This window comes from Mandrillus leucophaeus, unplaced genomic scaffold (genome assembly GCF_000951045.1).
Source record: "Mandrillus leucophaeus isolate KB7577 unplaced genomic scaffold, Mleu.le_1.0 Scaffold357, whole genome shotgun sequence".
Lineage (NCBI taxonomy): Eukaryota > Metazoa > Chordata > Mammalia > Primates > Cercopithecidae > Mandrillus > Mandrillus leucophaeus.
This window is the reverse complement of record NW_012103776.1, coordinates 193,817-214,106: the sequence shown is the minus strand read 5'-3', so window position 1 is coordinate 214,106 and position 20,290 is coordinate 193,817. Positions and strand designations below refer to the sequence as shown.

At 41.3% G+C, this 20,290-nt stretch overlaps 1 protein-coding gene and 2 non-coding genes across 3 annotated transcripts in view; all 3 read right to left on the bottom strand.

The window, feature by feature from the left end:
* Window positions 1-20,290, bottom strand: part of LOC105546367 (zinc finger protein 777-like) — a 374,731-nt gene that overhangs the window by 268,504 nt on the left and 85,937 nt on the right. The gene's annotated exons all lie outside the window — the stretch shown is intronic.
* TRNAC-GCA lies at window positions 12,829-12,900 on the bottom strand. Its single transcript has one exon. It is a non-coding gene; the product is annotated as a tRNA-Cys (tRNA).
* TRNAC-GCA lies at window positions 14,559-14,630 on the bottom strand. The gene has a single exon. It is a non-coding gene; the product is annotated as a tRNA-Cys (tRNA).

The following is a 20,290-nucleotide window of genomic DNA, read 5'->3' as shown; positions in this document are numbered from 1 at the left end:
CCGGTGACACGGCAGCCCGGGCCAACCCCACATGAATAAACTCCATGCTTTTGGGGCTGGTCCCACGAGTCCTGGCTGCACCTTTGGCTGGGTGTTTGCAGGCTCCCAAGATGCAGCAGAGAGTGAGGTTGAGGCTACAGTGGAGGCTCTGGGCCTGGGAGCAGGTCTTTCCCGGCCATATGGGGACGGGGGTGGTGCAGTCGGCTGCCTCAGGAACACAGGGTACAGGGGTGCCACTGCCACCACTGCTGCTCCCGCAGCCTCCTGCCACCACTGCCTACACCTCCCCACTGCAGCCAGCATGAGGCAAGTGGCCACTCTGCATGGCTTGCTGCTGTCATCACTCTACTTGTCCAACTCCAATGACACAGAACACTCCCACACACATGAGCTCCATAAAATGGGTTTATTACTTACACATAGGCAGCAAGGAATAGCAGAAGCTAGGCCTCTTGCACCAGTTAGTGAAGTTGTGAATGCAAAGGAAAAGTTCTTGAAGGAAATTAAAAGTGATACTTGAGTGAACACACAAATGTTAAGAAAGCAAAACAGCCATATTGCTGATATGGAGAAAGTTTGAGTGGTCTGGATAGAAGATCAAACCAGCCGTAAGATCCTCTTAAGCCAAAGTTTAATCCAGAGCAATGCCCTAACTCTCTTCAATTCTATGAAGGCTGAGAGCAGTGAGGAAGCTTCAGAAGAAAAGCTTGAGGCTAGCGCAAGTTGGTTCATGTGGTTTAAGGAACATAGGAAGACAAAGTGAAGCAGCAAGTGCTGATGGAGAAGCTGCAGCAAGTTATCCAGAAGATCTAACTGAGATCACTGATGAAGATGGCTATATAAACAACAGATTTTCAATGTAGATGCAACATTCTTTTATTAGAAGGAGATGCTATCTAGGACTTTCATAGCTAGAGAGGAGAAGTCAATACCTGGCTTAAAAGCTTCAAATGACAACCTGACTCTCTTGTTAGGGGCGATGCAGTTGGTGATTTAAGTTGAAGCCAATGCTCATTTACCATTCTGAAAATTCCTAGAGTTCTTAAGAATTATGCTAAATATGCTCTGCCTGTGCTCTAGAAATGGAATAACAAAGCCTAGATAAGAGTACATCTGTTTACAGTATGGCTTATTGAATATTTAAAGCCCACTGTGAGACCTACTGCTCAGATAGATTCTTCTTAAAATATTACTGCTTATTGACAATGTGTCTGGTCACCCATGAGCTCTGATGGAGATGAACAAGAAGATGAATGTTATTTTCATGCATGCAAAGACAACATCCATTCTGCAGCCCATGGATCAAGAAATAATTTTGACTTTGAAGTCTTATTATTTAAGAAACACATTTTATAAGACTATAGCTGTGATAAATAATGTGGTCCCTCTGATAGATCTAGACAAACTAAATTGAAAACCTTCTGGAAAGGATTCATTTTAGGTGCCATTAAGACCATTCATGATTCTTGGGAGGAGGTAAAAATGGCAACAATAACAGTAGTTTGGAATTTGATTCCAACCCTCATGGATGACTTTTAGGGGTTCAAGACTTCAGTAAAGGAAGTCACTACAGATGTGGTAGAAATAGCAGGAGAACTAGAATTAGGAGGGGACCTTGAAGATGTGACTGAATTGCTACAATCTCATGATCAAACTTGAATAGATGAAAAGTTGCTTCTTACGGATGAGCAAAGAAAGTGATTGCTTGAGATGGAATCTGCTCCTGGTGACAATGCTGTGAACACTGTTGAAATGACAACAACAGATATAGAATATTTCTCAAACTTAGTTGATAAAGCAGCAGCAAGGCTTGAGAGAATTGATTCCAATTTTGAAAGAAGTTCTACCATTGGTCAAACTCTATCAAACAGCATCACATGTTACAGAGGAATCTTTCACAAAAGGAAGAGGAGATTGATGTGGCAAACTTCATTGTTTTATTTTAAGAAATTGTCATGGCCACTCCAAACTTCAGCAACCATCATGTTGATCAGTCAGCAGCCATCAATATCAAGGCAAGACCCTCCACCAGTAAAAAAGATTACAACTGAAAGCTCAGATGATCATTAGCATTTTTAACAATAAAGTACTTTTAAATTAAGGTATGTACATTGCTTTTTTAGACATATTGTTACTGCATACTTAATAGACTACAGTATAAACATAACTTTTGTATGCACTAGGTAATAAGAAATTCCATGTGACTCACTCTATTGCAATATTCACTTTATTGTGGTAGTCTGGAACTGAACCTGCAGTATCTCTGAGGTACGCCTATACTTATATATTGCTGCATAACAAAATAACCCCAAACTTAGCAGCTTAAAACAAAAAAAATTTATTGTTTTATATCATGCAGTCTTGAAGGTTCAGAAATCTGGGAACGACTGAGCTGTGTGGCTCTGATTCAGGGTCTCCTATTAGATTGCAGATAAGATGTCAGCTGGGGCTGCAGTCATCCGAAAGTTTGACTGGGACTAGAGGAACCACTCTAAGCTGACTCACTCACATGGCTATTAGAAAGAGGACTCAGTTCCTTAACGGATATTGGCAGGAGGCCTCAATTCCTTGCCATGTGAGCCTCTTACAGGGCTGTTTGATGTGTCCTTGTGACACGACAACTGGCTTCCCCGAGTTTGTTATCCAAGAGAGAGAAAGGTAGAGCCACAGTGTATTTTATGACTTTATTTCAGAAGTGATACATTGTCACTTCCACCACATTCTATTCATTACAAGTGTGTTACTAAACTCAGTAACACTAAACTTAGTGTCTTACTAAGCACATGGAAGATAATTGAGCTTCACATCTCCAAGGGAGAAATGTCAACGTACTTTAAAACTACCAAAGTCAGCTCAAAGTAGAAGGAATATAAAGTTGTATCAGGCTGAATATATTTAAATAGGCCCACTGAGCTGAGATTTTCCAGATTTAGTGTGTTAGCTCCAGGGACTGGGAATGACTCTGAAAGGATACCTTCAAAGGGGACATCTGGATTTGAACCAGAGACCTCTTTAATTTGCAGTCAAATGCAGACTATATCCACATTGTGCTAGTGTGGCTGAATGAAAAACAGGTCCAAAGGTAGCCTACACCAAATGAACTTGAAATGCCAGAGCTTCCTTGGTATGTTGTAGTGGAAGATGTGGTAGCTAGAACTGTAAGACGGCCCCTATGATTCCTGTACCCTAATATCCATACGTTTGTGTAGTTGCTTCCCCATGAGTGTGGATTGGATGTGTAACTTTTTTCTAATCAACAACATATAGCAGGCTGGGCGTGGTGTCTCATGCCTGTAATCCCAGCTCTTTGGGAGGCCGAGGCGGGTAGATTATCTGAGGTCAGGAGTTGGAGACCAGCCTGACCAACATGGAGAAACCCCGTCTCTACTAAAAATACAAAACTAGCCGGGCATGGTAGCACTTGCCTGCAATCCCAGCTACTCAGGAAGGCTGAGGCAGGAGAACAGCTTGAACCTGGGAGGCGGAGGTTTCAGTGAGCCGAGATTGCGCCATCGCACTTCAGCCTGGGCAACAGGAGCGAAACTCCATCTCAAAAAAAATAAAAAATAAACAAATAAACAAATAAAATAAAATAAATAAATAAATATAGCAAAGGTGATGAGATGTTGTTTCAGCAATTATGTTACCTATCTGGCAAAGATGAAGGGATTTTGCAAATGGAATAAACCTAATCAGCCAACTATAAATTAATCTAAAGGGAGATTATCCTGGATGTGCCTGACTCAATTGTAAGAGGATTTAAGCCTTCCTTGAGAGAGAGAGACCTCAAACAGCCACTAGGTCTGAAATTCCTCTATTCTGTCTACATCCTCCTGCCTTTTGCCTGTGAACAACAAGCTTAAGCTTATGTCTATAGGGTTCCAAAGATCCAAGCTTGTCATTTTCCTCCTGAAAGAGGTCAAGTGAACTCAGAAGAATCAATCCCATATTATAGGTCTTACAGCCATCATTAAAACAGTAGCCAGTTGGGCTCCCAAGACATCTGCTTCATTTAACACTTAGCACCATCAACCACAGTGATAGCTTGATTGGTTGTGATGCCAATGTATGCCATGGACTACTAGCATCCCATTATTTCTCATTGGCAAGGGGCTCCACATTGCACTCAAGCCACGAATACAAACAAACCAATTTCCCAAACCCATGGTGTGAAACTATCTACTGATTGTTACCACCTCACTTCTGGTATCAATTCTGTACCAATCAGGATCCAATAGGAAGACAGAAACCACATGGTAACTTAAATAGGAAAAAGTATACAGAAATAGTAACTCTAGTGGGGGATTGGAATAATGAGGGACATTGATTAGTAAGGGGCAAAGAGAATTCTAAAGAATATAGGAAGAGCAGATATAGGGAGTAAACCCTATCCCAGGGCTGAGAAAGGGCACCCAAACAAGGAACAGATCTGGAAAAACCCCACCTCCACTGCAGGCTAAGATTTAAGCTCTATTGAAAAGGCTGTGGTTGTGGCTTACTGTGTGGAGAAATTCAGATGACACAGCAGGGTTCAAGGGGAATCCACCCCTTAGGGTGCTGGGGGCAACGATCCATGGGGAAATGTGCACCTGCAGCAGTCACTGGGAAACTGCTTTCTGGAGTTCTTGGGGAAACCAACCGTGAGAAAGTTCTGCCCTCAGAACTCGCTGCAAAGCTGCCTGAAGGTGCTGAGGAAGTCATTCACAAGGAGGTGCCATGCAGCAATGCTCCAGAGAAAGCAGTCAGATGCTGCTGGCTCAGTGTACTGTGGGAGCCCAGAGCTACAGACAGTGCACACACTGTAGGAGCCGCCAGGCAGAGTGCACCACAACCAGGAATACAAACCCTTTCCTTCCCCAGCATCCCTCTTGCGCCTTCTACTGACAAAGCATAACATTGTGCCATTGACTAGGGAGAAATAGTTACAGGGTACCACTCCATTGTCACAGAGCAGGCAATGAGGGATGCATTTGGAGTCAAGAGACATTACTTTGATAACTGGCACAGGAGACATACTAACAGAGATTTTCAGTCCTCATCCTAGGGCAGGGCAACAGTTCTACCTGTCCCAGGGCCCCAACTGAGGAGGTTAGCCCAGCTGAAGTTGCTGGGGCTGGACACTAAGTCTAGGTTCCCCAGAAACAAAGCTTGAACCAACAAGGGCTTCTGTGTTGGGACCAGAGACCCCTCCTCTGCAGGTCAATCCCAGGCCCTGAATGGGCAACTTTCCCTGAGGCAGGCCCACCTGCAGTGTGTCTGCTCCACCTGCAGTGTATCTGCTCGCTGGCCCTTCTGTGTGTCTGTGCTTGCCACCTGGATATCCATCAGGCTACCAAAGCTACTCCCTCACCTTTCAAAAATATTTTTTATTTTATAGAAAACTACATAGAATAATTTAAGAATCACCAATATACTTAACACCCAGAAGTGGTAACTGCTATCATGTTAGAAGTGGCTCATGATTTTAAGGTAGTGAAACATCACCAACACAGCCACGTCCTCTGCAACATCCTCCTTCCCCAGTCCACTCCCATTCCTCCCCTCCCTAAAGACAACTATTATCATGAATTTAGGCTGCATCCCTCCACTTTCCACTCTTTTTTTTTTTTTTTTTAAACTTTTTGAGATAACTGAAGATTCCCATGTAGTTGTAAGAAATAGAGGGATCCTGTGTGCTTTTCAGCTAATTTTCTCCAATAATATAATTTTGAATAACTAGTGTACAATAGCACCACCAGGAAATTGACATTGATACAAGGCCCACCAATCTTATTCAGATGTCATTAGATTTACATGCACCTGTGTGTGTGTGTTTAGTTCTTTGCAATGTTATAACCGGTGTAGACTTGTGTGGCCACCACCACAGTCAACCTATAGAACAGTTTTCTCACAAGGGTCCGTCACGGCATACAATATGTAACCTTCTGAGATTGGCTTTTTTTCTACTCAGCATAAATCCCTAGAGATCTATCCAGGTTGTTGTGTGTATCAATGGTCTACTCCTTTTTATGGCTGAATAGTGTTTCATCATATAGATGAACAATAGTTTGCTAAACTTCATTCATCTATTGAAGGATGTTTGGGTTGTTTCCAGCTTTTGGCCATGATGAATAAAACTTCTGTGAATACTTGGGTACAGATTTTTCTGAGAAAAAAATTTGTGCTTCTTTGGGATAATGCCCAAGACTGCAATTATTGGGTCCTACAGTAAGCACATGTTTGGCTTGGTCAGAACCTGCCAAACTGTTTTGTAGAGCGGCAGTACCATTTTACATTCCTACCAGTAATGTATGAGTAATCCAGTTTTTCTGTGTCCTCAACAGCATTTGATATCACTTTTCTATTTTACTTATGCTGATAGGTGAGTAGTGATATCCCACTCTAGCTTTATTAGCATTTTCTTAATGGCCAATGATGTTGACATCTTTTCATGTGCTTATTTGCCAACTGAACATCCTCTTCAGCGAAATTGTCTTTGAAATATTTTGCCCATTTTTGAAATGGACTTTTTTGTTAAATTTTGACAACTTTATATATTCTCGATACAAGTCCCATTTTAAAAATATTTTTACATTTATATATGGGTATACAGAAACAATATTCCATATTTTCTGTGTATGTTTAAACAACCCAAATGGGATAATGCTAAACATATAGTTCTGTATCTTAAATTATTTGCACATGACACCGTCTTTTTGAGAGCTATCTGGTCACTTTTGCAGCTGTTGAACGTGGAGCACTCATGAGGTGATAATAAAAGCAACTTCATTTTTGCTCCTCACTGCCCCTTTTAAACTTTCTCAGTGAAATGGCGTTTTCTTGTCAAAGACACTTTAATGATCACTCTTATGTAGCAAAAAGTCCCATGGCTGCAATCTTAACTCAGTCATTAAAATGTTCAGTCCCGTGGAATAACTGATACTCTGAAATCGATTGGAGCGTCTATCTTCCACTAGAAGTGGAAGAGTTGAGTCATGGTCCTTCCTCTCCCTGTCCCCATCTAGCATTCATCCCTAGCATCTAGGGTGGGGAGAGGGGGAAGTGGGGAGGAGAGGAAAAGGAGAATGAGAAAGTTCTTACTTGACTGGCACTGTAATAAGATAGCTTTGTTTTTGCTGGACTTGGCAAGTGTTTCAAATGACTTCCTGGTCATTTCCATGGGATTCTTCAGAGGGCTCCATTGGGAACATCTGACTGCTTTTATGACCTTGCAGCACATCTCTCTTGGACTGACATTTCTACCTGCACCTCTGGCTTTCTGGGTTCCATGTCGCACAGATTCTCTCTGTTGGGGTCCATAACTCATCCTCTTGGGCAGAGTTTAATATAGCTCCTGAGTAGCTCCCTCTCTTGTGTGGCCTACAGGAAATACTCCTGTGGCTTCGGTCCCCAGCCCATGCTGGTGATGCAGGCCCATTTCCAAGAGCCGCATCACTCTCCACCTGCAGGGCAGCCACCTCTGCTCAGTTTTGTGCCCTCCTTTGTGCTGGACTCTGCTCCATCGCAAACCCTGACTCCAGGGCACGTGGACCAAGTTCTGTGATCTGAGACTCCTTGAAGCTCCTTCAGTAGGCTTGAGTTAGGGGAAAACACTCCCCCCAACTCTTTCCCCTTGAGAAGAGCAGGAAAATGTATTCCTCACCAACACTCTAATCTCTAACAAACTGACCCTCTTCTACCTCCTGGTAGGAAGTCATCTGGTTATCAGACATGACTGAAATTTCCACATGGTGCTGTCTCATGCCTGCTTTTGGTATCTGATACCTATTTTATCTTGGACCCTCAGCTTAAATTTTCTTTTAACTGCATAATTTAAAAAATTACATTTTAAGAGTCCAGAAAGTATTATTCATCTATTCCACTATAAATGGACACACTCAGGACATTTCTTTTTTGTTTGTTTGTTTGTTTTCAAATTAACAATAGTACTGCAAAGAACATTTGTGCACATCTCCTGATAAACTTATGCTAGATTTTCTTAGATGTACCAAGAAGTGAAATTCCTGAATTTTATGCATACTTTTAAGTATACTCTTATAGGTCTATATGATTTATATATTTATTTTGCTGTTTTATTGCCAAAATTTTCTCCATAGTGAGTGTACCAATTTACCAATTTTACAGTATCAGATATATAAATCTTAAACACAAATCCCAAATCTGTGCCCATCTGTACACTTCCTTATAAAGTCCAGTTTTAGCCAAGAGTTCTGCTAAGCCAGTTTAGCAAGAACCCCCCACACTCTTGATATCTGAGCACTCTCAATAGCTGGTCAAGTTCCTCCTCCTCCATCATCTTCCAGGTGATGATGTCTGATTTCCCTGGCCTGTCTTCAGCAAGAATCCTGTTAGGCCAGTTTTTCCAGAATTCCCCTTACTCCTGATGTTACTTCTTAGTAATTTTCCATCCACTGACCCCTCACCCTGCTCCTTGGCTATGAATACCTACTTACCCATGCTGTATTCAAAGTTGAGCCCAGTCTGTCTCCCCCACTGCAAGACTTGGTTGCAGTGGTCTCTATACCTATTGCAATGGCTTCCTCACTGTGCTTGAACAAGATCACTGAATAGCTTTTTCTTTAACAGTATGTATGTATACGTGTGTGTGTGTGTGTGTGTGTGTGTGTGTGTGTATTCTGTATATTCTATCAGAAGTTTGAGTTCATATTTAGGTCTTTAATTCATCTGTTGTTTTTTTTTTGAGATGCAGTTTCACTCTTGTTGACCAGGCTGGAGTGCAGTGGTGCAATCCTGGCTCACTGCAACCTCCTCCTCCTGGGTTCAATCAATTCTCCTGCCTCAGTCTCTGAGTAGCTGGGATTACAGGCATCTGCCACCACACCTGGCTAATTTTTTTTGTATTTTTAGTAGAGATGGGGTTTCATCATGTTGGCCAGGCTGGTCTAGAGCTCCTGACCTCAGGTGATCCATTTACCTCAGTCTCCCAAAGTGCTTGGATTACAGGCGTGAGCCACCGTACCTGACCTCATCTGTATTTTTTTTAATGGAGTGAGGTAGGGATCACATTGTGATTTTGTTTAGAAGACAATTATTCCAGCACCATTTATTGTATAGTCCACCCTTTCCCCACTGATTGGTGACACAATCCTGGTCTTATATTCTGAGGCCACACTTCATCTAGAGCAACACTGTCCAATAGAAATATAATGCAAGCTGCAAATGTGAGCCATATATGTAATTTCATAGTTTCTAGTAAACACATTAATAAATAAAAACAAATTATTGAAATCTATTTTAATGCAATGTTCCATTTAACCCACATATCTAAAGTATTATTATTGCAACATGTAATTAATAAAAAAGTTAATAAGATATTTTACATTCTTTTTGTATTGTATTCAAAAATCTGATATGGTTGTGCGGGACATTTTCATGTTTTCTGACTGTGCAGAATCTTTGAGTGCACTTGCTGTATATGGGGAACGTCTTCTTTACAAGAACAGCATCCTCAAAATAGAAGCTAGAAAACTTGTTCTCCAGGCCCCTTTGCGCTTATGGAATGGGACTGGGCTCCAGTGATGGGATGTACCCTTTAAGGCCTGAAGAGGGAAGAGGGAGGGGCAGGGTCCATTTGGCTTGCAAGGGTGGTGGTGTTGTCTTCCAGTTTTGAGGGCTTGAGTTTCTGGTAGAGAAGTGGTAGGAGTTGTGGTGTCTGGAATGTAGACTCTGTCATCTGGTGCAAGGTGGCACCTGCATTATTGTTTCTTCAGCAGGCCAGTTCTGCAGTGGTTTGGGGCATTTTTTCTGAAAGGTTAGACTGAAGACTAATTTTCCACAACTCTACCTTGTGAGAGAGAGGCTTTTAATAAACGTTTACTGCTCAGTCTAGGTTCTGTTGCTGGTCCTTAAGGGCCCTGATGAACACAGTGAGTGAAATCTTGAAGTGCCAGCTGCTCCACACTAAAGAGTTCTGAGAAATGAATCTCCAGGAGGGGTGAATTAAAGCCATGCTTTTCAGTCTATCTGTGGTGAAAATCCAGCTTTATTTTTATTTTCTTAAAATCTGTCATGAATCAACACTGGTCCATCAGACTCGCAGACTTTGAGACCCGCCACACCACTAGAGCTGGCCAATGGCAGATTGTTATAGACTTTTTCAGCATTTACTCTCGATTTCTGAATTTCTCCCATCACAGACCCGTAACAAAGAGTTCATGGACTGGCCTCGGTTCACGGACCACACTGAGTAGCACTGAGCTGAAAGACATGCTAACCATGAATTCCTGTGGCATCCAGGGATGACTTTACCACTCAGTTAAGTTAGTTGTGCAAGCCCTTTGTAGAACTGCCTTTTCCAAACCAGTGGAAGAATCATGCACCAGCAGTTAGGAGCTGCATTCAGCTGCTAGTAACCAACTGGAAATGAGAGTAACTACTGTGCTAAGGGATACAGGCTCACTCATGACAGCATACCTTGCATTTCTAACACAGACAAGAAGTTCCTGGGGGACTTGTAGGCAGAGGAGCAGCAAAAGTGTATGGTTCCATGAGCTCTCCTTATCCTGTAGAGATGTGGACTTGGGCCAGGCAGAGCTGGGTGCACCATGGGATGCGCAACAGTAGAAGGACTTTCCTCCTACATTACTCTGTATCATTAGAGGGAAGCTGAGAAAGCTGTGTTAACACTTAGTTAACTCTGTAACGATGAAAGTTTCCTGGTCAACTCTCAACAATGAGAGTTTCTTCCTGGTCAACTGTCAACAATGAGAGTTTCTACCAAGGAAATGGCCTTGGTAGAAAAACCTTTTTCATAACTCAGACCTACGGAGGTAGGTGCTTGGTAGGCTGTTGATGGAGAAAGGGGATGAACTTTCTGAATCATCTGGATTTTTCTGTCCCTGGAGGTTTCAACAAGATAGCAATTTATGTATTTTTCATAAAGGATGTATGGAGGTGTATTAGTCTGTTCTCACACTGCTATAAAGACATACTCTGAGGCCAGGTAATTTATGAAGAAAAGAGGTTTAATTGCCTCACAGTTCCACAGGTTGTATAGAAATCATGGCTGAGGAGGCCTCAGGAAACTTACAATCACGGCAGAAGGTGAAGAGGAAGCAGGCACATCTTCACATGGCCAGAGCACAAGGAAGAGGGTGAAGAGGGAAGTGCTACATACTTGTAAACAACCATTCAACAAATCTCTAGGAAGTTCCAAACTTTCCCTCTTCTTCCTATCTTCTTCTGAGCCTTCAAACTGTTTCAACCTCTGCCCATTACACAATTCTGAAGTCGCCTCCACATTTTCAGGTATCTTTACAGCAATGCCCTACTTCTCTGGTACCAATTTACTGTAATAGTCTGTTTTCACAGTGCTATAAAGACATTCCTGAGACTGGGTAATTTATGAGGAAAAGAGGTTTAGTTGACTCACAGTTCCACAGACTGTACAGGAAACGTGGCTGGGGAGGCCTCAGAAAACTTACAATCACGGCAGAAGTTGAAGGGGGAAGCAGGCACATCTTCACACTGCCAGAAGAGGAGGAAGAGAGAGGGAAGAAGTGCTACACACTTTTAAACAACCAGATCTCGTGAGATCTCACTCACTATCACGAGAACAACAGGGGGACGTCTGCCCCCATGATCCGATCACTTCCCAGCAGTCCTCTTCTCCAACATTGGGGATTACAATTTGACATGAGATTTGGGTGGTGGCGTAGAGCCAAACCATATCAGGAGGTGAGCAGACCAGGGCTGGCATGGTAACTCGAGGATGTCTTTAGAGACACAGGCTCCTTTTGTCTCCCTGGTCAGCCTTCCTTAAAATGTGGATCCCATCCTCAAAGTTGACTCATGGTCCAAGTTGATAGCTTGTGCTCCGGCCATCACATCTATGTTATAAGTAGGAAGCAGAAGTAAAGGCAAAGGGAGCACACGACATGTTTGTCCTTCTCTTATATTTTCCCAGAAGTCTTCACTGTTTCTTATCCCTCGTGTGTATGCCACCCCTAGCCAAAGACGGCCCAGGAATGTGGTCTCTTAGCTGAGAACATAACTGCTCAGTATGAAATCTGGGTTCTATTACTACAGAGGAGAAGAGAATGAATATTGGGTACTTAACTAGTAGCCTCCTTTGAGACACACACACACACACACACACACACACACACGTAGCACTGTTTCTGCAATTTTTAAAAAATGGATAAAACACAGCAAATATTCAGGGTCCCTGTGTTGCATCATTCCAGGGTACCGTGTAATTGGTAAAGTTATATAATGTGCAACCTGTGTGTCTGCACATGGTTGCCCTGGCAGTCACCATCATCTGTCCACTGTTCCATCTATTAAGACCTATCATATTAATGCTTGCTGTTCTTCAGAGCTAATAAAATATTTTTATCCACTGGTGAATTGGTCTGTTTTCCCTTTGCATGATTACTGGGAGTTATGAGATGTTTTGAATTCCACAGTAAGAGCTTCTCCTAACCTAGGCTCTTGGGAATAATTATTTACCACCTCTCCTAGACATTTGGCGCTGGCCTTTTAATACTCGTTTTACCAGTTAGAGTTTTATTGTGTCTTTCATTGTAAGTTGCCTTGGATCCTTTTTTTAAAGCAAGCTTGGTGTAAGCAAATAAAATCTCGATGATAATAATTAGGTACAAGGGAAACAGAAAAAACCTAGGGCAGCCTTCCTCTACCCCTCCAGGAAATAATTACGGCTGAGGAGGTAAAAATGAAATATGTGAAAATGTCACAAGAGAAACACTTCAGTCTTTGCCATTGGTGGGAAAGGTGGTTCCTTGAGGTTGGCCTACCAGATAACAAGGAGCTATACTATAATTGCCCAGTGTAAAATGGTAGTGACAAAGGGGGCACCTGGATTTGAACCAGGGACCTCTTGATCTGCAGTCAAATGCTCTACCCCTGAGCTATACCCCCAAGGTACTCATCTCCTTTAAATAAAGATATATTAATAATCACAGTCATTCACAAGCTACACTCTGGCCACCCTGTCTCCTGTAGCTCCCCAGTAGCTACAGGCATGGAGTTATGTAATGCACAACAGAGCAGCTCTTCTGTACAACCCCCTCCACACCTGCCCGCACCTGGCCAATTAAGCTGCAGCCTTAGCTTTTTAGGAAAAGGAGAGTGGTGGGGTTAAATCCAGATAAAGACATAGCTTAAGGGCCTGATTGTTCTGGAATGCAAAGAGCCCCTACTTGATAGTAATAGATGTTCCAATATTAAGCCATCAGTGCATTTCTGTTTTAAGTCCTTCTTGGTTATGTGGGATTGTACTATCGGATAAGATTTTCTACTATTTTGTCTAGATTATTCTGAAATGAGATTGGACTATAGCTTTCTTTGTGGTATATGCTCTTGTAATTTATGTTTTATATCAGGATTATGTGAATTTCCTAGAATGATTTGGAGAGATGTAAAGCGTTCTATATGCTGGAACATTCTATATAACATAGAATTACATATTTTAAACTAAAGATTAGCAGAAACTTGCCTGTAAGCCTCTGGGTAGGGTGCCTTTTGTGAGGAAGAGCTCCTTAATGATCTTTTAATGAATTCTGTCATTATTGGTCTATTTAAGTGCTCTGCTTCATCTTAGGTCATTTTTAGTAATTCATTTTCACTTAGAAAATGTAATGAAGTTGTACAAAGTATTCGCTCTTTCTTTCTCTCTCTTTCTTTCTTTCTTTCTTTAGACGGAGTTTTGCTCTTGTTGCCCAGGCTGGAGTGCAATCTCGCCTCACTGCAACCTCCACTTTCCGGGTTCAAGCAATTCTTCTGCCTCAGCCCCCTGAGTAGCTGGGATTACAGGCACCCACTACCATGCCCGGCTAATTTTTGAATTTTTAGTAGAGATAGCGTTTTGCCATGTTGGTCAGGCTGGTCTTGAACTCCTGACCTCAGGTGATCCGCCCACCTCGGCCTCCCAAAGTACTGAGATTACAGGTGTGAGCCACTGCGCCTGGCCCATAGTATTCTCTTATAATCTGAAATTTTATTTAGGTATGTTCTATTCTTTTTCATTATGTTGTTCATTTGTCTTTTTTTGGCTTAGACAACATGAAAATCCATTTATTTTTTGAGGTAAAAATTCAGATCCAACTTCAGTTACCCAAAGTTGATCAGTTGATCTCAGTAGTTGTTGCCTCTTGTATTTTGAAACTCTGTTAATAGGTGCATACACATTTAAGATTGTTATGTTCTCTTGATGAATTGATCTTTTTATCATTATGAAATATTCCTCTTCAGTGCATTAATTTTCCTTGTTCTGGTCTATTTAGTCTGTTATAAAATAGACTTTTCATTTTTCTTTTGGTTAGTGTTTGTTTGGCATATACTTTTTCACTCTCTTAAACTATTCATCTTGTTATATTTAAAGTGGCATTCTTATGGATAGCTTATAGATTTCTTTGTTTAAGTGATTCTCCTGTGTCAGCCTCCCAAGTAGCTAGGACTACAGGTGTGAGTCACCATGTCCAGCTGATTTTTTAAAAAATTATTTTTCGTGGAGACAGAGCCTACCAGATAACAAGGAGTTATTCTATAATTGCCCAGTGTAAAACTGGTAATAACAAAGGGGGCACCTGGATTTGAACCAGGGACCTCTTGATCTGCAGTCAAATGCTCTACCCCTGAGCTATACCCCCAAGGTACTCATTTTCTTTAAATAAAGATATATTAATAATCACAGTCATTCACAAGCTATGCTCTGGCCACCCTGTCTCCTGTAGCTCCCCAGGAGCAACAGGTATGAAGTTATGTAATGCACAACAGAGCAGCTCTTCTGTACAACCCCCTCCACACCTGCCAGCACCCAGCCAATTAAGCTGCAGCGTTAGCTTTTTGGGAAAAGGAGAGTGGTGGGGTTAAACCCAGGTGTAGACGTAGCTTGAGGGCCTGGGTTTGGGCCCTGGGCCTGATTGTTCTGGAATGCAAAGAGCCCCTACTAGCCTCGAACTCCTGGCCTCAGTTGTTCCTGTGGCCTCAGCCTCCCAAAGTGCTGAGCAACACTCCCAAAGTGCTGAGCCAGTATGCCCGGCCACATTTGGTTTTATTTGTTCCAAATAGTAGATTTTGTTCTTGTTTTCCTGACTTCATTGGGACTGCATTTTTTTTTTTTTTTTTTTACGATCTCATTTTGTCTCCACCATGAGCTTATTAGCTATTCCTCTTTGTTTTATATTTTTTAGGGTTCCTCTAGAGATCGCAGTATCATCTTTAACTTATCACATTTTACCTTCAGATAATGTTTTACTACTTCTCTGATAGTGTAAGAATCTTACAACAGATTTCCATTTCCCTCGTTTTGTCCGTTGTGTTATTATTGTCATAGATTTTACTTCAATGTATATTATAAACCCAATACATTTATATTATTTTTGCATTAATTATTTTTATTTTTTCTTTTTGTTTTTAATTTTTTAATTTAAAAATGAGACAGGATCTCATTATGTTGCCCAGGCTGGTCTTGAACTCCTGGCCTCAAGTAATATTCCTGCCTTGACCTCCCAAAATCCTGGGATTACAGGTGTGAGCCACTGTGCCCAGCTACATTAATTATCCTTTAAAGAGTTTTTAAAATGAGACAAAATTATATTACTCTACATATGTACCATTTCTGACACTTTTTATTACTTTGTGCAAATCTGGATTTTCATCTGGTATCATTTTTCTCTTTCCCTGAAGAAGCCTAGTCTACTTCCTGTAAAGTAAGTCTATGGGTAACAAATTCTTTCAGCTTTTTGTTGGCCTGAAAAAATGTTTACCTTCATTGATGAAAGATATTTTCACTGGGTGTAGAACTCATTGAATATAGAATTAGTAGTATTTTTAAAAAGATGTTCCTTTTTCCCTTTCTAGACTGCATGATTTCTGATAAGAAGTCTGCTTTCATTCCTCTGTGTTGGCTGTCTTTAATATTTATCATTAGCTTTCAGCAACTTTATCATGATGTGCTTTGGTTTTGTTTTCTTTATGATATGCATGCTTGGGATTTGTTGAAGTGATCTGTGGATTTCTAATTTTCATCAAATTTGAAAACTTTTGGACCATTTATTAAAATTTTTTTCTGTATTTCTCTCTGTTCTTTTCTTCAGAGAACACACACACACACACACACACACACACACCACACCACATTTTTTGTTTTTTTTTAAAGACAGGTCTTGCTCTATCACCCATGCTAGAATGCAGTGGCATGATCATAGCTCACTGTTGCCTCAAACTCCTGGGCTCAAGCAATCCTCTCACCTCAACCTCCTGAGTAGCTGGGACTATAGGCACACACCACCACACCTGGCTAATTAAAAATTTTTTTTGTAGACACAGGGTTTTGCTTATTACATAGGCTGGTCTTGAAATTCTGGCTTCAAACAATCCTCCCACCTTGGCCTCCCAAAGTGTTGGAATTACAGGCATGAGCCACCATGCCTGACCAAATATATATGTATTAAACTGCTTGATATTGTCTCACAGCTTACTAAATCTATGCTTATTTTTTTGTGTCTTCTTCCTCCGTGTACTTCATTTTGGTAGCTTATATTGCTATGTCTTTAAGTTTAAAAATCGTTCCTTCTAAAAGATCTAATCCAGTTACTTTTCATTTCAGATATTATATTTTTATCTATAGAAGTTATATTTGGGCCTTTTAAATATTTTTTATTTCTTTCCTCATTATGTCCTTGTCTTCCTTTGCATATTTGAGCACATTTACAGGATTTATAATAGCTGTTTTAAAATGATTTTCTGCTAACTTCATCATCTCGCTCCTTTCTGCATCTGTTTTTCCTCTGATTATGGCTCATATTTTCCTTTGTATTTTTGTTTGTATGTGGGACGTTGTGAATTTTGTGTTGTGAATGTAAAATTGGATGCTACATTTGGTTATATTCCTTTACAGAGTGTTGAATACTAGATTTAGTTGTATTCCTTTAAAGAGTATTGAATTTTGTTTTGGGATGCAATTAAGTAACTTGGCTGTCAACCTACTCCATTTGAGGCTTGCTTTTACATTTTGTTAGAGTGAGTCCAGAGTAGCCTTTATTCTGTAAATTAGTCCCCCTTTATCTATAGTTTCACTTTTCAAGGTTTCAGTTACCTGTGGTCAACCTTGGTCTGAAAATAGGTGATATAGCACTGAAGGGGTGGCCTGCCCCTCCACATCTGTGGGTGTTTCTCGTTAGGTGGAACGAGAGACTTGAGAAAAGAAATGAGACATAGAGACAAAGCATAGAGAAAGAGAAAGTGGGCCCAGGGGACCGGCACTCAGCTTACAGAGGACCCACACAGGCACCGGTCTCTGAGTTCCCTTAGTATTTATTGATAATTATCTTTACCATCTTAAAGATAAGGGAGTGGCAGGACAATAGGATCATTGTAGGGAGGAAATCGGCAGTAAGACATATGAACAAAAAACCTCTGTGACATGAATAAGTTTAAAGGAAAATGCTGTGCCTTGAGATGCATATGCAAACATCTCCATAAACCTTTTACCATTGTTTCAGCCTATCACATGGGGAGAAACCTTGGACAACACCTAGCTTTCCTAGGCAGAGGTCCTGTGACCTTTGGCCGTGTACGTGTCCCTGGGTAGTTGAAATTAAGAGAATGGTGATGACTTTTAACCGGCAAGCTGCCCTCAGGCACTTGTTTAACAAAGACACATCCTGCACAGCCCAAAATCCATTAAACCTTGAGTCACCGTAGCACATGTCTCTTGCAAGGACAAGGTTGCGGGTAGGGTCACAGATTAACAGCATCTCAAATACAGAACAAAATGGAGTCTCTTATGTCTACTTCTTTCTATATAGACACAGTAACAGGCTGATCTTTCTTTTCCCCACATAGCACAATAAAATATTTTGAGAGACAGTGAGAGAGAGGGAGACCACATTCATATGACTTTTATTAAAGTATACAGTTATTATTTTTCTATTTTATTATTGATTATTGTTGTTAATCTCTTATTGTGCCACACTTATAAATTAAATTATTATTATTATTATTATAGGCATGTATGTATAAGAAAAAAAGTATAATTAAGATTTGATATTATCTGTGGTTTCAGGCATCTACTAGGGATTTTGGGATATACCCCAGCTAAGAGAAACTACAATATAATTTACCTTCACTTCTGTGGCAAGAACCTTCTGATAACTTTGCTCAATGACTTAGGTATTATGAGATCTCTCCACTCTCTTTGATTGGAACATGAATTCTTTCTGGTCTTGTGTGAACTCTAGGAGTTGTTTGCCTTGCTGCCTACTGGTGTATTTTTGGTGTTTTTTTTTTGTTTTTGTTTTTTTTCCTTTTGGACTTAAGGATTTTCCTGTTGTCTAGACAGAATTTTAAGGTACCTCCCAGCTCCCACCAAAATTCCTACCGCCTGGGATATATGCACCATATAACCCTCTTCCTTTCCTTGTGGGTAAAACTTATGAACATGATGGGATTTCACTCTCATGATTAGGTTACACTGTATCATAAAGGTAAAGGCATTTTTCGGATTAAGGTCTCTAATAAGTTGACTTTGATTAATCAAAAGGGAAGTTATCCTAGGTAGGTATGATCTAATCAGAGGAGCCCTTTAAAAGAAGGTCCTGGTCTTTCTTGAAGAAAGAGACCCTCCTTCTAGCTTTGAAACGGTGGGTTGCCATTTTCTGGAAGGACCATGTGGCTAGGACCTGAGGGCAACCACTAGGTGCCTGGCCAACAGCCAGCAGGCAATAGGGACCTCAATCATATGGCCACAGAGAAATGAAATCTGCCCAAACCAGTGAGCCTGGAAAAGAGCCATGAGCCTGAGCCTGGCTGCATCTAGATTTCAGCCTTACAAGGCTCTGAGGAAATGACCAGCTAAGATATTTCTGAATTCCTAACTGTCTCACTTGCACCTATGAGATTTTAATTTATGGAGGAGAACTGGAGAGACAACACAGAGACCAATGCCTTTGAAAGAAGATGTTTATTACTTATATTATCCAACAGAAGGAGGCATGCCCCATCATGCAGAGCCACATGGGTGAAGCACCAGTTTTGGTCAGAAGACAGAAGTGACAGGAAAGCATAGGCCAGAACCTTTATTGGGGTTACCATGGGAAAAGTAAGGCAAAGCAGGCCCACGAGTTTAGGACTGGCTGGTTTGGATAATCCTGGTGAATCTTAGGGGCATAGAGCCTATCCCTAATTGTCTTGATACCTGGCCCTGGAGTAATTTAGAGTAGGGGAATATTGCCATGGTATGTTAGAGTTTGATAAGGATGGTTTGGAGGATGGGCTCTGGGTTGGTTAGTTTGCATATAGAAGGTGTGCTCCCAGGTGAGCTCTTTGCTGTCTCTAAGAATTGGCTAACCCTGAGAGGGGCAGTCTCTGCCCAGTCAGTGAAACCACAAATGCCAGAGCATCAAGAATACAGACATAAGAAAATACAGTTAACATAATTGGCCCTGTAATGAATGGAGGCCAAGCGACAAAGAATCTAAGAAAGCACAGAACACCAACCCACAGAAACTGTGAGATAATAAGTTTGTGCTGTTGGGGCCTCTAAGGCTGTTTGTCATGAACCAATAGAAAATGAGAACAGTCCTCCAGGCACACACATCCTCGTCGTGGGACCTCTCCGCAGTTTCCCAGAACTCTTCATGCAGCTTCCTCCTCTTTGGTACTTTCACCTACAAACTCTAGCTTCCCTGACCTCCTTGAAGTCTTATTTTTCTCTCTTCAACTCAATGAGACCCCTGGGGACTGTGTTGATTCCCTGTCCCTTCACTGCAGACCACAGGCAGTAAGCTGGAGTATTGCAGGGCTTGGTCATTGTAGGGCCGTTGTTTTCCTTCTCACTGCTCTCCTCTGCTTATTGTTTAGTGTCTGAAAACCATTGTTTTATTTATTTTGCCCAGTTATCTCATTGCTTATGGCAAGGAGGCAATTCCCATAGTAGTTAGCTTTTTCATGGGTGGATGCAGAAATCCATGAACCCAAAAACCATTTAACAGTCAAGTTCGCTACTGTGGAACCATATAGACAAAGGATAACAATAGAATATTACTTCCAACCGGCATGTTTTCACTTGTGTATAAGTTTGTATTCTTTGGTTGCAGCTCACAGAAATTAACTCTGGATAATTCAAACAAAAAGAAATGTATAGTGTAGCTATTGGGTAACTCACAGAATGGCTGGTAGGCTGGAGAGCTAGCCGGCAGGAAGCAGAGTAGCTTGGTCATCTGGATAGCAGAGAGTTTGGCACTCTCTAGTAGCTGCCACCACTGAACACTCCACCTCTGCTGTTTTTTTCCATTTTTTTTTTTTT